The sequence below is a fragment of the Adiantum capillus-veneris genome, chromosome 16 (genome assembly GCF_014529385.1).
Source record: "Adiantum capillus-veneris isolate H3 chromosome 16, ASM1452938v2, whole genome shotgun sequence".
Lineage (NCBI taxonomy): Eukaryota > Viridiplantae > Streptophyta > Polypodiopsida > Polypodiales > Pteridaceae > Adiantum > Adiantum capillus-veneris.
The window spans coordinates 139267169-139284447 of record NC_140946.1 but is presented as its reverse complement, the minus strand read 5'-3'; the positions used below and the strand labels follow the sequence as shown (position 1 = coordinate 139284447).

Sequence of the window (17279 nt, the reverse complement as noted above, 5' to 3'; positions counted from 1 at the left end):
ATTGCCTCATCAAGTTGATGAGAGTAGAATAGTCAAGTCTGAAGCTAAAGATATGTATCATATCAAAACATCCATGAGTCTCATCAGAGCTATAGGTGACAATGTCGACAAAGAAGATTGTACTTCAGTCGGAATTTTAAGGCTTTGTCGGCCAATAGAAAAAGTACGGATGTTGTTCATAGTCAATCGTAGAAGTTTTCCATGCTTTTACCAATTTCTAAGAATAGTCCTCAACCTAACCGTCTATCCAAGAGTAGTCCTTTTACATGTGAAATGTTCTTGAAATCGTAAGAATCGAAATTATTACACAAGGATAAGTAATTTTGGATTAACCTGCAACCTAAAACCAGCAGAGTCAAAGACTACAACTGAGAGCAAGAATCCGATCTATAGACAAGGAAAGACCACCTAACACCTGTCAACCTAACAAGGAATTATAGACAGTGGGTCAATCAAAGCCTAATAGACAAAAAAATTCCAAAGCCAACGTTCTGGTCCCCCAACCTGGGAGAACCTTGTATTAAGGACGTGTGTGTTGATGTATTAAACTTATATACAAAAGAACATAAAAGTTCAAAAGACACCTAACTTCAGACAAAAGACGGAGATTAACTCAAAAATGACTCAGTCTTAGCTTCATTTTTATACATCAAGTGACAATGATGTATCATTCCAGTGCATTTATACATGAGATAGACAAAAAAATATGGATCTAAAGTGGAGGAAGCCAGGTTCTTCAGTGCCAGACAGCAGCTAAGTCAAAAAGATCCCAAGTAAAGATAGAATTCTCACCTGCATCTATATAAACAAGACAATAGATTCGTTAGCCTTGAATACGTTTTACAGGTGTCAACGAACCCTATCACTTGTTATCCAAAATTAAGGGTTTAAGTTGTGATCAGACGGCCATCACCCCTTCTGATCCAAGAGTTTACCTTTTTTTTTTAAAAAGTCAAGACATGAAACCTCTTTGCCAAAACAATTGAAGTTTTCAATGTTTTTTGTAAACAAGAATTAAATCCAAGGTTTTACACATGTACCCCAAGCAGGATCATTAACCAACCAATACCTTAGTCAATCGGTTGTTTGTATGAGACAAGAATACAAGTAAAGCTACAGTGCCTATTAAATGAGTGATAGGTACAAGCCAAAGTCATAACTTTAACTATTAAATGAGTGATCGGTACAAGCCAAAGACATATCTTGAACTGACAGTCTCAACTATTATTTACTATAGCACTTACTGAATTTCTTTCGTATGACCAACCAATAGATTTCCCAAGCTTGAAATATAGCAGTAAAAAAGATCCCAATAGCCATTAGTAATAGAAACCAGCAAAATTTTCCCAATATGTGCTCCATCGAGAGAAACCAGTCTAAAACCTTCCAATAATAGTACAACAGCTCTAATAGAACAAAAATTCTCCAAAAGCCAATAGAAACCGGCTACATTTCCCTAATTTTAGACCATATCCAGCTCATAAACATCAATGCAACCCATAGAGTACACCTTAAAAAGATCAGTGCAACCCATAGAGTACACCTTATAAAAATCAGTGCAACCCATAGAGTGCAATATAACTGAATAGTTTTAGGAATCCAAAGTTTATAAGCTATCTATGTTAGAGTTTAATCATTCCTGGTTATATACCCAACATGAGCCAGGTTCTCAAATAGCCGCTACTGAAGTATGCAGCACTAGTTAGAAAGGTTTGTCAGTAAATAGGTAAAACATCCCCATTATAACCCCTAAGGGAGTATGTGATCCAGAATTTCAACCTATCCTAGGGTAGAGTATGTCACAACTCTAAAAAGGGCAGACTAAATTTAGTTTCCAGAGTGAATAATTTCACCTAAAACAATTCTAAAATAGAAAGCTTCTTAACTGCATACCAGCCGGGCATCTCAAGCCAGAAATTAGCCAAAATAACTCAAAAAATCTCATAAAGCAACCAATCAGTAAAGCATTTGAGAGGTTCAATATTAAACCACGGAGTACACATAAATGTTGTCTAGAGAAGTTTGAAAAGATGTACAAATTTCTGAAATTACTACAAAACAGAACCATTGATGTTAGGTGCAACGGAATGAATGTTGAACTTTGCTCAAGATGAGTGCTCCAAACTGTGCTCAAGGGTTCCTTTTACTTACGGAAGAGAGAGCCTTCCGTTTCTTTAGTGAGAGAGTGCAATGGACACAAACAAAGTGGTGAACACTGTGAATGAAGGTGCTGAGACTGAGAGATAGAGAGAGAAGAGAATACGACACCAGAATGTTGTCAAACCCTCCTCCGAAGGCCCCACTCTCTATGGCGAGAGCGGTCTACTTATGATTGCACAAATCTCTACAATGCTTGGACTTACCGACGATGTCGACGACGATGAGGACGACGACAAGACGGGCTGAAATCTGAAAATGCTAAGGGCTGAAATCTGCAAATCTTTCTCGGCTGAATTCTGACTCTATGTCGGTGACGATGTCGATGGCGACGATGCGACGACGCGCTGAAAACGCAGATGCTGAAATCTGCGTTTTCCGGGCTGAATCTGTAAGCCTTGCAGAATCTGACCGTGCGGCGAGGATCTGCTGCGGGAAGGTGAGATCTGCGAGGTTCGGGGGTTCTTCTACGAGTGCTAAAGGCTGAAAACTGAAAACCCTGATGCTTCTGCTGATTCCGTCACGGAGGAACTGCAAAACGCTAGGTGCTCTGCTGTCCCAAAAACGCTAGGTCTGAAATTGGTCCTGCTGCAGCCGGTTGTTCTGCAAATGCAAAACACTAGGCTGATCTGCTGTGTCGTGATGACGCCAGGCTGATTTGCTAAATAAAACCGCTAGGGCTGGTCTACTGATGCAAAAACGCTAGGGATCTTGCGGGTTCTGCTGAGAAGTTGCCTGTTGAGCGAGTGCTCCTGCTCCCTCTTCTGCCAGAAAGTGCTAACTCTGGTTTGCTTATATATTATCTTAGCAAAATTGCCCTACCTACTTTCCAACAAAAGTCACTTAAAAATAGTAAGTGAAAAATGTCAAAAATAGGGAAAATAGGTCTATGCACTGTAAAAATGCTACTGATGGGTTCTGACTGTAGCTGATGATCATGATGTGTGCAACCGGAGGATATGCATCTAATCTAAGTGTCTGGACATGCATCTAACAGACTCACAAGAGTGCCAGATCACTTCCTATTCTAGAGTGACTTGACTGAACTGAACCTTGGTCATGCTGTAGCTTGTCCACGGACACATAGGGTTGGATGTGTCACGTGACAATTGAGAAAGAGCACAAATTACTCAATCAATCCCATGGCATCATCTACTATAAAGATGTTAAAACGAGCATAATTGGGTTCGGCACAACCTTCAAATAAACGATAGGCAACTGAAATAAACAGTGAAACAGCAGTATTCGGACCATATCACAGATTTAAAAAACTCTTCTTGCAAAAAACTTTCCATATGCACGCCCTTAACCTTGCATGACTCATGAGGACCCCAACTCCCTTAGTGGCACAAACTATATGTTCCCTACAACTTATATTGGAAAATTTAGATAAAATAGTACCTTTTTTTCCATAAGCTTGGAAGTCCCAAATTGACATGCTAAGGATAATGATTCGTTCCAAATGTAAACGTAAAGAGTAATGCAAAAAGAGGATCTAATTTTTTTAAAACAGATAGAGCTCTAAAAACTTGCCAAGCCAAACAAAAAGAATATTGTGTGTAAATAGCGAAACATCCAATCGGACAACTATTGTGCAAAGAGAACCTTAGATTTTAAAAATCTTTATATGTCTTTCTAAACATAGAAGAGCCTAACTTGTAGAAATTGACGTGGCCAATACTAGCTAGAGATAACAAAGGATCAAATGAAGGTAAACAAACATATGGACCATATCAACCTTCAGTAATAGTGAAAATAGACCCTTAGATTTTAGCAAGCTTAACATTTCTTCCTAATCACCGACGAGCCCAACATGTAGAAATTTCTGTGGTCAGTACTAGCTAGATATTAAAAAGGGTTGAGTGAAGGCTAGCAAAAATATTGTCCAAATTAACCTTTAATAATAGTGTTTCTTAGTAAGATGCTTAAATACACCATATGTACCTTGTCTGCACAAAACACTTCTAATACAAAGATGAAATCAACGTAAACACTATTATGATCTAATTCATATGGTATACCCTATACAAACTAAGTTTGTTATGAAAATCTCTCTCATCAGAGTACAATATCTTAGCTCCACTAGAGAGTAAGATTTACTTGTGGTACCAATACTAACTTCAAGTGTGGATGATCTAAAAAGACGAGGAGCCCTAGTTAGCAAGCTCCTTCTTGAACCATTCCGTTGTGACGATTGACCTTAACATCCATGACTTTGCCTCTGAGCACAAGCTTCTCCAAACATCATAAATGATATTATCGAAAATATGAGATGTGTATGGTTGAAGACCTCCCAATAAAAACTTGAATATAGACCACACTTGACTTGTTAAAATCTTCAAATTGGTCCATAAAAAAGAACTAGGTCAAGTTGACAGTCTTCTAAGAAATGTTGAACAAAGCCCATGGTCGACGTATTGAAAACTTCAAGGTGGCCGGTTAAATTGTGTCAAGTTCATAACTGCGGCTTGTTCACACCTGTTGAAATGTTCACACAAAAGGCTCTTGGAGAGGAAACGAACATATCATGATGGATTGATTTTACCTGGACCCTGCATGCAAACACACATGTCCTGTTACACACACTTTTACACCCTTCGTACTCAACCCCCTTCGCAATCTCATAAAAAATAATCCCCTTCAATTAATCACCTTGTTTAAAAGAAAACTTCAAAGCAAACAAGTCGATCCCAAATGAAGGGAAGTTAAAAGATGTATGAACCGACTACAACCTTAGAGTATGTTATCAAGCACCCTTTCTTCGAATTCAAAGGGAAGTCTAGTGCTTTTCTCACACCATATGTGATTTCACAATGACAACCAATATAAATATACACCTTAGTGAGACGACACATTCACCTTTTAAAGGTACCAAACAAAACTATTGAGCTTCACCCCAAATCCACTCTTCATAAATGAATCCCAACCTTGAGGATTGATTGCATTCTCTCTGCAACTAAATCAAAGACAATAATACTTCCATTTGAAGCACCAACCACTTAATAGAAGATCCTCTATCCCCACATTTATGATCATCACAAACCTAGTGTTGTCCTTTTCCATGTTTCTAGTCTTTTCTAGCTTGTATTGATTTTCCAACTTGTTTTTCTAATCTCCAATTTGCCCCACAAATCGATAAATCCCTAATTTGTCCAATTGAGCACTTTACCAGGACTCACAATTTCCCCCTTTTCCCTCACTTTTCCAATTTCTTAATTTGTCAATTTTCCCAAAATTCAGTTACCCAAAATGGACCGAGTTCCCTATGCTAAATGGTTGAGTTGGGTGGTTTATCCAATTTGCCAATTTGTCCCAAACTGTCCGTGGTGCCTTGAGAGGAAAAGTAGAAGTTCAACCACATGCACAATCCCATACTCTATCTATGTAGTATGCATTGATAGTGTCTACTACAATGGTACTATCTTTCTATTGGTGATCATTAGGACTCCATTAAAGTTACTCTCATTTGAGATGTGACTCTCAACTTGTGATGTGTCACTGGCTAGCTAACACGAAGTAGGCCTATCAATGATCATACAACCACAAAGTTTAAGTTGTACTCTTGTATTTTTGTACAAAACTTACAAAAGATCCTTGTTTTGTAGCAGAAGGATGAAACGTTCATCTAAAACCTAAGAAACCCTAAACATTTCTGATGCCTACGCCCACAACTACTAGTCTACATACGCATGCTATTTTTGCATCTTGATTTTAATGAAGTCATACCAATGCATCTCCATGGGTCCTTTAATGTCATGTAAAGAGAGTGAATAATGTGTAGGCAAATGAAATTTTTATGAACATCAACAAGACAAACGGCTTAAACAATACCTTGCACCATTGCGCGAAACAACTTGAAATCTTGTCACAAACAGAAGCGCATAGCAATATAGAATATACTCGGATAAATAGAATTTATCACTTAATACTGAAACCAGAGGATATAGAGAGAAATAAATAGAGAGAGAGTGAGTGAGAAGATCGACACAGTACTAGGACCAGAAGCTGGGTTGCCCCCCCCCCCCCCCCCCCCCCTAAATAGTATCTTTATTACTGAGAAGAAGTCTATACAAACACTTGAACCGAACGTATTACCACGTTCGTTCTAGAATACGACTTGATGGTTCCCAGAAGCCTTCCTAGGAAAAAACCCTATTCCAAGGAACTTTCGTTCCTTATTCCAAATCCTTGAGAATCAAGGTTCTCGCCTTTGGATCTCACCTTCCAGACTCGGGGCATGACATCCCTGCAACTCTCTTTTCCAACTCTATTTCCAGAGTCCTCTTCAGCAAAACAACTCTGCTTTCCCGAACACGAAGTCCTTACTTGGGAATCCCCACTTCCAGATCACAACTTGAGAGACTACCCCTCTCCGATCTGTGGATCTACTTCCCAAACTCCGGTACGAAACCCTTGGGCTGATCTGGATCTAATTTTTTAGAGAGCTTTTCTCCTACAAAGACTCATGCCTTCCTCTGCTCCTACTCCCTCACTAAGAGGAAGTACACCTACAAACAAATACTTAGAGATCATAACATGAAATACCTTCAAAGTCTCGACGCTCGAAGCACAACTCGGTTCTCGAAAAGCAATTCCCCGGAAGAGATCTCTACAAAGAAAATCCTCTCTTCCAATCCTACACACAAAAGAGGTGTGATCTCGAGTTCCTTCTCGTAAATCGCCCCGTCTACGACGTTTATGGGCTGAAAACAAAGAAAAACAGTAGCTTGTCGCGATGGAAACACGCTCCGTAGGCACTTCTTTGCGAGGGAACTCGCGCATCGGGTCCTGGCGACATCTCGTGCAACCATGGGCATCATCGGCAACGTCTTCTTTGCGGCTGAAATCTGCAGCAGCATCTCCTCCTTGCGAAAATTGGCCTTCCCTCAAGGAGAGGGCGTGTGATGCTTTTATAGCTCCCTGGCCACGGCAAAGATAGCAGAGCATTTGTCACCAGCGTGTGACTACTATCTATCCTTTTTGTTGATTTCTTTCTTATTATTTATTTACTTTCACTTTTTGGAAACACCCCTCGGGAAATCTAACTGCCTTGCATTGCATAGCTACTGTGGAACTGTCCAGAGGGAGTCCAGGCCTGAGGGCAAGAGAGCACTAAGGTTGGACAAGGACAATGGTTAGCCAAAGTGGGGTCATTGACTAGCCAAAGTGGAATCCTTTGCTACATAGGCTACATTTCAGTTCTGGATGTGGCCGCAGTGTACAAAGAGGGTCGGATGACCTAGAAAGATACAATGGCAGCATCTCCTAAAAATTAGGGAACTGCTATTTTGGGACCTGAAAATGTGTTTGCGTCATTACCTCCGGAATGGCAAGGGGAACATTTTCTTACTCTGTCGTAAAGTCAACTGGGCAACCGGTTGGGAGATTTTTAGGCGGCAACCCCAAAACGGAAAAATGCTTGTAAATGCGCCAAGTGGCACATTCTGGTGCACTTTCCTCATGTAGAAAAATGGGCGCTGATTTTTAAGCTGGGAGAGGCTCATTTTCAGTTTTTGTCACAGGTTAAGAGCTATGGAGTGCTTGCTTTCCCTCTTATGCACAGTGCGGTGCCAAGAGTGATGCCCTGCACGCTACGCATTGCCCTCTCTCTCCCCTATGGCAGTATGTTATGCCCCTCTAGTGGGCTTTTCAATTGACCAATGTACAGTTGTGTGGGTTCATGCGCGATTGCCGAGGCAAGAGCCTCTTGCACAGGTACTGGATTAGCTAGCGGCTAATCCCCCCGTAGGTACAGGTGAATTCGGGGAGGTTTCACGCCCGAAACCTCATCCGATTCAAAGGGCAAGTAGCCCTACAGGTGCAAGAGCTCGAGGACTTGCTACGGATGCGACCGGCATGCGAAACGGAGCCCAAAACAGTAAATTACAGCCTGCTGTGTATTTTTGCAGGTTTAGGGTTTTGGCCCTAAACGATCCCTAATACCCCCAAGAGGTTCGGGGACGCGAGGGGACCGCTGTACAGGTGATCTAGTGCATTTTCGGGGCTGAAAACAGAGAATTCAGTGTGCTGCAGATTCTCGCCAGGTCTTGCAAAGTGCCCGTATGCGTCGGGAAAGTCATTCAATGCGTGGGAATACTGACTGTGAAGGGTCCTAGTACAGTTATGCTGCTGAAATCGGGCCGGAACAGTTGAAATTCAGCCAAGTTTGTGCGGGGCAGCTTGTAAGGAACCACAGCGTTTATTCCCTCTTTTGAACAATAAAGAAATACCGAAAGGGGCGTCTACGTTAAGGGCCAATCTGGTGCCGGTCTACTCATACAGGTGCAATCTAGCAGCCTGTATCCCTTTCCCCTTTGTTGTGTCTTGAAAGTACAGGTAAAGTGGGCGACAAATTAAATGGGTGAAAGCAAATAAGGTTTAAGTTTAAAGTCTACCGCCCTTTATGAAAGTACAGGCCGGTTTCATGGTTCCATCCCCGGGACTAAATCACTTTTTCCCATAGAAGTGAGCTTTGGTCAGTTTGGGCTTGAAGACACAGGGGATCATAGACCAAACACACGAAATTGCAATTATGGCTGACAGACCAGATGATGTGACTGAAGAGGTTTCCTCTTCACAGGGTCAACAGACACATGAATTGGGTGAGTCCTCAAGACCACCACAGACGGATGATGATATATTCAGGACCCAGTTGGCTACTGCTGTGGCTATGTTCACACAAGTAATGCAGAACTCGAGGTTTTTAGCTTTTCTGCAACCTCCTGTTCCGTCTCAGCAGGTTGGGTCACTGGATCATATTCAAAAAGCCTGTTAAGGCTCGAGCACAGGTGATTCATAATGCACAGTCAATGGAAACACCTGTACACTTGACGGAGAACATGCAGTCTCCACAACCTGTGCCTAAGGTGCAAGAACAAGTGGCTGAGATGCCAATCTTTCAAGCCGTACCAGTTTAGCCAGCCACTTTTCAACAGCCTATAGCTGGTTCTAATGGGCAGGGAAGCAACCTACAGGCTATGCAATAGGTCTTCCCACCACCTTCAGTACATCCTGGCTATTTTGGAGGTGGATCGGTATTCCAGAGCATGGCTGGTCATGCACCTGGAAATCAGTTTTACACGCCAGGAACAGTGTTCGGGGGTGCTCAAACGATGATACCTAACACCATGTATGGTGTCACGGGCATGCTACCAGGGTTTCAAAGCACTCAGGGCCAATTTGGGATGCCACCGGCAAATTTTGGTATGGCTGGAATTACAAATCAGCAGCCAAATATGGCATTTCATCATTGGAAAGTTGCGCCTACATATCCAGTCCTATGTAGATGCTGAAGAATTTTACATCATGCCACTGGACGGATGTGATGTGTTGTTAGGTATTCCTTGGTTGTTTCGTGTACAGGGAATCATGGATGCCTACAACAAAAAGATCATTGTACAGAGCAAGGGAAAGACTCACATTCTGGATGTAAAGCTTAAAGGGGAGTCTATTCCCACTGTATCAGCTTATGCTATTACTTCTGTAATGAAAGAGCATCTTTCTGCGTACTTGGTTTTTGCACGTGAAGTGTCAGATTGTGATGAATCAAATTTATCTATGCTAGATAAAGAAAGGTCAATGTTTTTACAACAGTATAGGGACTGTTTTTCTGATTCATTACCGTCTCAATTACCGCCAGAGAGACTCGAGGACCATGCGATAGATTTGGTGCCAGGCAGTAGCCCACCAAATAAGCCTCCGTACAGGGTTAGTGCGGCTCAGCAGAAAGAGATAATGGGCCAAGTACAAGAGCTGTTAGAAAAGGGGCTGATTCAGCCCAGTTCATCTCCATTCTGTTCTCCAGTGTTGTTGGTGCAGAAAAAGGATGGCTCATGGCGTATGTGCATCGACTACCGTGCACTGAACAAGAATACCATCAAGAATAGGTTCCCTATACCTAGAATTGATGATATTATGGACAAATTAGAAGGAGCAGCTATGTTTAGCAGGATAGATCTAAAGAGTGGGTACCATCAGATCCGCATTAGATCAGAGGATGTGCACAAGACTGCTTTTAGAACGACGTTTGGCCTTTACGAATTTTTAGTGATGCCCTTTGGTCTCACAAATGCTCCTGCTACGTTCAATAGGATGATGGACAGAATTTTCCGTCCACACCAGCAGTTTGTTGGTACATTCTTTGATGACATGATAGTCTACTCAAAGAATGAAGAGGAGCATAGGCATCACTTGGCCATTGTGTTCGAAGAGCTACGCAGTCATAGGTTGCTCATCAATGCAAAGAAAAGTGAATTTTTTCTGGAAGACATCCACTTTCTGGGACACATTGTCTCAAAGGATGGTGTCAGAATGGATCCTGCAAAAGTTGAAGCGATCAAGTCATGGCCAGATTTGAAGACGGTGCACGATGTCCAAAGTTTCTTGGGACTATGCTCCTATTACAGAAGGTTTATCTGAAATTTCGTTGAGATTGCTTCACCTTTACATGCTCTTCAAAAGAAGGCAGTCACCTTTAGATGGACACAGAAAGAGATTTCAGCTTTTAATCTCTTGAAGGAAAAGATGACTTCAGATCCAGTCATTGTGTTGCCAGATCTTAGGAAGTCATTTGTGGTCCAGTGTGACGCCTGCGGTAGTAGCATTGGTGCAGTGCTAATGCAAGATGGCAGGGTAGTAGCCTATGAGAGCAGAATTTTGCAAGGGCCAGAGATGACAATGCAGGTCTATGAGAAAGAGTTACTGGCTGTGATTCATGCGCTCTTAAGTTGGAAACACTACCTGCTAGGTGCAGATTTCGTTGTCCAAACGGACCATCGGACCTTGCGATACTTCTTGACACAGACAAAGTTATCTGAAAAGCATATGCGATGGGCAAATATTTTGTCCATGTTCCATTTTCAGATTGTGCATGTGGAAGGCAAGAAGAACGTTGTGGCTGATGCCTTGTCCAGGAAGCCACAAATTTCAGCTGTGTCGATTCCTTATCATCATGCACTTGACGATATGAGGGAACGGTATGAAAATGATGAAGATTTTGCAAGGGTCTTCTAGCAGCTAATGCATGGACAACGTCATGAACACTATCTTCTCAAAGATGGGTTCATGATGATGCATGGCAGATTGTGTCACAAAGCCATTGCGACGCAAAGTTATGGAAGAGAGTCATGTCCCACCGTATGCAGGGCATCGTGGTATCGATGCTACAGTTAAAGCGGTTGAGACATTCTTCTATTGGCCTACATTGAGAAGAGATGTGGATGCCTTTGTGCGAGAATGCCTAATTTGCCAGAAGGTCAAGTTTGACAGGCAAAAGGCACCAGGGTTATTGCAACCACTACCTATTCCAGATAAACCATTTGCTATGGATTTTATCTTTGATCTTCCGAGAACGCAAACAGGAAATGATGGTATTTGGACCATCATTTGCAGATTCAGCAAGCAGGCTCATTTCATTCCTGTCAGGAAGAAGATAAAACCAGATCAAATGGCACGCTTGTTTATGAGCAATATTTTCAAGTATCATGGCATGCCACAGTCGATTGTTAGCGACCGTGATCCACGCATGACAAGTTTGTTCTGGAGAGGCTTGTTTGAGAATATGGGCACAACGCTCAAATTCTCTTCGTCATTTCATCCTCAAACAGATGGACAGTCAGAAGAGGCAAATTCTATTGTCCTAGATCTGCTGAAGTGTTATGTGTCAGAGCATAAAGGAAAGTGGGAGCAGTATTTGCCATTGGTGGAGTATGCATACAATAATATAGTGCATTCATCAACTGGCAAGGCACCTTTTGAGATAGTTGAAGGTGGCAAGAAAGTTCCTCCCATACTGCATACAAAGGACAAGATATTTGAAGCATATAAGTATGTCCAGGACATGGATGAAATGTACAAGAAGGTCAAAGTGGCCTTAGAAAAGACTCAGGCAAAGCAAAAGAAAGCAGCTGATCGTCACCGTCGTGAAGTGGTATATTCACTTGGTGATTGGGTGCTTTTGCGCTTTGAAAAGGCAAGGTTAAAGAAGATGAAGGGCAAGGAAAGACTGTATCCAAAGCTCAGCATGCGTTACTATGGGCCTTTTCAAGAGTGCGACATAATCAATGATGTTGCATATAGGCTGAAATTGCCTGACAGTTGGAAGATTCACAATGTGTTTCATGTGAGTCTTTTTTACTTTTTTTACTTTTTGGGGCTAGAGCCGGCAAGCCAGCAAGGAACTGCTTTTGCTTCGCGTGCACGCAAACGAGTCAAAGACACGTTATCTTGCGGACTTGCCGACAAGGGGAAAAGCGCCTCCATGCCGTATCGTGGCATGTCAACGGGGAATGGAAGCAGGTTTCCCCCTCGGGGGAGTAAAAAGTCTTTTCATGCCATGTTAGTCAGTCCATGTTCCCTTGTTAGTCACGCCACCCGAGGGTAACGTCGGGAAATCACCAAACGAATTCAGTGATGCATTTAAGGACCAAGGCTGAGAGAGAGGGACGGACCCTTGTAACTCACATACCGTGTTGAATCCTGCCCAGGTACTCCAGGATTTTCGCCTGGTAGAAAAAGGCCCCCGTCCAGCGGATGTCCGGTAGGACTGCCATACCCAAAGTGGGCGTCGGCTCAAAGGAGGCATCCCGATCCGGCCAACCATGGTCACCAAGGCCCGCTCGGAAAGCCCCATGACCATGTTAGGCGAGACCGCACCGTACGCAATAACTACAAGCCCTACGAGCTTCAAACACCCTCATGGGCCAGAGCATTGTAGTATCGCGGTACGGCCCCGCAGAGGAATGTTGCAATGTTATCCGCATAGGCACTCCTCAGTTGCGGTCCACGACGACCATTATGGGCCCCACGAGGGACAACCCAACCTGGCAATCGCTTTCCGCTAATCTCCCCTCCCAGGAGTAACACTTCGGTATCTTCACCGCTAGGATTGTTTAACAGCCGTCTAGCATGTTCCAAACAGGGTCGTATTGAGCTTCTGAGATTGTCCAGTTCAGGGCACTGTACCAACAGGTGCGTAAGTGACCTTGAACCTTCTTCCATTCCACACAACGGGCAAGTCCTCGACTGTGCCCGTTCAATCTTATCCTTAAGCATTAAGCCATCCACTCTTGCTAGTAACAAGACTTTCTCCTCCATCCCACCGGGGTTCTTCCCAATGCTCTGCCTAAAGAGGTATCCACGCGTGTCCTCATACTTCCTCTCGATATAAGGATCAAGGGAGACACATTGATGTGAGTGTTCCCAAAGCTTCCAGCTCTGCTGTCTTGCGGTTTCAACAGAAGCGCCGTTGATATACCTCTCCCCCCAAAACTTTGTCCTTTTACACCAAGTCCACTTCTTGAATTGGTTCCAGTCTGGTATATTGTTAACCAAATCTGCAATCCAAGTCTTTAGACCTGCGTATTTGGTAAAAGCTCGTACCCTCTGCCCTGCACAGTAAGCTGGTACGGGGGGGAGCCCTAACTCCCGGTGAAGAGTTGCTGTTGCCACAGAACTCGACTTCGCGGCCTTACCGACTACCCACCTCATTCCAGTTGCTATAAGCGTCTCTAATGGGTTCAACTTCCTCATGTCATGTGAACCCATAATCTCCGCTCCATAAGTCGCCACTGGGAAGACGCACGCCTTGAGAAAGGCCAACCTTGACCACATCGGAATTTTCTTAGAGCACACAAGATGTTTATGGGCATACAGAGACTTACGTGCACTTTCAATCCTATCTTTAAGGATAGTATCGATCGAGACTTCGCTGTCTATTAATATGCCCAAGTATCTATACTCCGAAGCTACCTGAATCTCCACAGGTCCGATGTGAGGCTTGAAGGCAATAAGTTCCTCAAGGTCCCCGTTGAACACGGTCGCCTGGCATTTCTTTATGCCGAACTTCATCCCCCACTTCTCCGCCCAACTATGCAATCTATCTAAACTAGCCTGCAACTCCTCCTTAGACTCCGCAAATAAAACTAAATCATCTGCAAAAAGCAAGCCCTGGATCTTCAGGAGTAGGCCTGGAATAGCCACCCCAAGGTCAGTCGCACTCTCATCCAAGATGTCATTAATGAATATATTAAAGAGAGTAGGCGACGCGGGACACCCTTGACGCACGCCACGGGCGATTTGGACCTCCTCACTCAACTTCGCTCCCACCCGCACTCTGACCTTGGAGGATTGGTACAAGGCTCGAAAGAAATTCAAGCAACGACCTCCAATCCCTATGGCTTCCATCTTTAAAAAGAGCGCCTCGTGTGGCACTGTATCGTACGCCTTTTCAAAGTCAATATATGCCGCAAACGTCGGTTTCTTAACAACCTTTCGTCTGAGCACAATCTCCTTCAAGGCAATCACTTGTGCCACACATTCCTCCTGAGTCCGAAATCGGGCTTGACCACGCAAGAAGAAGTTTCTTTCCTCAAGTTTCACTGAGATCCTATTGATCACGAGTGAGGTCAAGAGCTTCAGAGAGATTGGAATAAGAGATATCCCTCTGTAGTTGTCCGGATTAGAAAGATCACCCTTCTTCGGGATATACACCACTACCGAGGTAGATGATGCCTCCGGCAACTTCCCTGAATCAAACCAAGTACATAGCAATATGAAGACTGCTCTTCCCATGTCTCTATTTGGTTTAAATCGATCCAATCTAGTTCCCTTATCTTGCATAAGGATCTTGAAAAATTCAGGGGGAATGCCATCTATCCCAGCTGCTTTATGTCGCTTGATCTTGCGACATACCTCCCGAACTTCAGTCCAACTAATAGAGTCATTGATGCCCTCTGTTCTAGGCCAAAGTCGCACAGCATGGTTATGCCAGTGTTCTGGGTCCTTGCTGTGCCCGGAGGGATCGGCGAAGACGCGAGAAGCATGATCCTTCCAAATGTCTCGGATCTTCTCTTCGTCCGCCTGCAGCTCGCCGTTCTGGTCTCTTAGGGGTTGAGCGGACCCTCCTTTTCTGCTCCCCCCTAGAACAGCTTTCATATGCTTCCACCAAGCATACCAATCCTTGCGTCTTGCCAATTCGACGCTCTTGAGCATGAATCGTTTGAGAGCCTCTTTCTCGCTTCTCTTCGTTTCAGCTCGCGCCTCTTTTCGGCACTCAACAAACTTCCTCCACGCCCTATCTTCACTAGAGGAATCACTCTCTGCATGCCGCAGAGACTTCCAAGCTTCCCGTCTTCGATTGATGGATCCCCGGGCTCTCGGGTCTAGCCTAAAGCCTCTATTTGGCCTCTTGGGAGGCCTTACGGAGAACGCACCAACATCTCGAGAGACTCTTTCAGCCGCCTCCTCAAAGCTCTTCGACTGGCGGTTCACCGCCGCCTGCGTGATTTCCCCTTCCTCCGTTGCTTCTGGTAGGGAATCCCAGAAGTTGTGGTGCAAAAAGAGTTGAGCCGCCGGTTCAATTCTAGTCGCATCAATGGAGGGGGGGGGGGGGGGGGGGGGGGGGGGGGGGGGGGGAAGCTCTGCACACACCGCATCACAAACCAACTTCACCTTAACAGGCCAATGGTCCGACAAATCCACCGCTCTCTGGACACTAGCATGGCCGAGGAACTGAAGGGCCAGATCATTGGCCAAAAAGAAGTCAATGTCTGATCGCCCTTTACCACGGGAAGAGTGATACGAGAGTCCAGAGCCTCTCGTTTGGACAATCTTAAAATCAAGGTCTTCACTCCCCAGCCATCTCTTCATCGGGCGCCGTCTAAGATTCCAATCCCCTCCTACCAGGAGAGGAAGGCCCTTTCTGCCCAACCTACGAAGCTTCGAAGCTAACGCGCTTAAAACGTCTACTCGCTCATCCACTAATTGCCTCTGCGGGACATAAACATTTCCGTAAATCCAACCGTCCTTCATATTTAAAGGAAAGAGTTGGACAAACAAGGAGTTTACGTCCGACATTCCCAACTCAAAGGCTCTGAGTTCCTGGGAGACCAAGGTCACAAGTCCCCTGGCCCCTGGCTTATCAGACCCTGGCACTTGGAATGTCGAATACCCCGCCATTCTAAGGGGCCATGCACCCTGGAATAGTCGAGTCTCTTGGAGACCCACCACACTCCAAGTCTTTTGTAACATTACGTATTCCAACTCCCCCCGCTTCGACCGGAGTCCATTAATGTTAAGCATGGCAAAGATCAGCGATTTCAGCACTTCCATCGCCGGCATCAAACGGTTCCTACCTCTCCTTACGAAAGGAAGCGAGATCTTAGCAAACCACCTAAGCCTACTCTCCGCTTGGATATTCTGGAGGATATCTAGGGCTGCTTGTTTACTAGAAGTGAAAACATCGAAGCGGGTGCTCCCCGTCCGATTGTTAAGGAATAGATCCAAAAGCTCAATACTTGCAAACAGGGAGGTTGATCTTAGTGCGCGCTTCAAGGCCTTGCTGAATGACACTTCGGTGTGTTCATTAGCGCCCCAAATGCACAGCTTGCCAACCGTTCCTTCTGAAACACCCCTCCGAAGCCTCCTTCTCATCATTACCCGTTCCTCTCTAGACGGTCTGCTTGGGGCGGCGACCGGGTCAATCTCGGGTATCGACAAGGATCTTAGCCTGTTGTTTTGAAGTTGATCGGCATTCATGACCTCAATGTACCGTACTTCCCTTGTTGAGCTCGGTCCATCCTGGTCTATGCCCCCGCCCCTCAGCTCCTCAGACGGTTGCCCTTCCGAGCTAACTGTGAGGCGTCCAATCTCAGCCATAGCTAGTGAGTTTCGCTGCCCCACTACGCACTGGTTCATCCCGTCCTTCCCGGTTTCTGTGAGTTCGGGTTCACCGTAGCAGCGACCAACGGGGCCCCGCTCCCCACTTTCTCGGGTGCTGTCGAACGCTGTACTCGGAGCAGCTCCCAGCACCCGCCTCCCCGAGGGTACGTGGTAGCAGCCCTCTTCCACGTCAGCCCAGATACCCTTAACTTGTGCTCCTGGATCGTTTATATAATATGGTTGTGAATTCGTAGAAAAAGACACGACTATACTTAACGAATAGGTTGCTCACCTTTAATTTGGAGGGGTCCGGGTTAGGTACGTCGTTCCCGGGGGATCGACAGCCCACTTTCCGGACTGTAGTTGTCTTGCATGTAAGATTTCATGGTCACAACTGCCAACGTGTTGACGAATCAACTCTATCCTCTAAACTCGTGGATTCACATGTAGTACCGATACAATCC

General features: G+C 44.6%; 1 protein-coding gene across 3 annotated transcripts in view; it reads right to left on the bottom strand.

Moving 5' to 3' along the window:
- LOC147439958 (uncharacterized) overlaps positions 1-17279 on the bottom strand; it is a 99221-nt gene that overhangs the window by 50890 nt on the left and 31052 nt on the right. The window contains exon 2 of one of the 3 annotated variants that reach the window (XR_015184670.1): positions 608-798. The exons of 1 other annotated variant lie outside the window; for it this stretch is intronic. The gene's annotated coding sequence lies outside the window, so the exon portion shown is untranslated. Of the gene's footprint in view, positions 1-607; positions 799-4036; positions 4710-17279 lie in introns of those variants that run through there. One more of the 3 variants, XR_015184669.1, reaches the window with a different exon arrangement.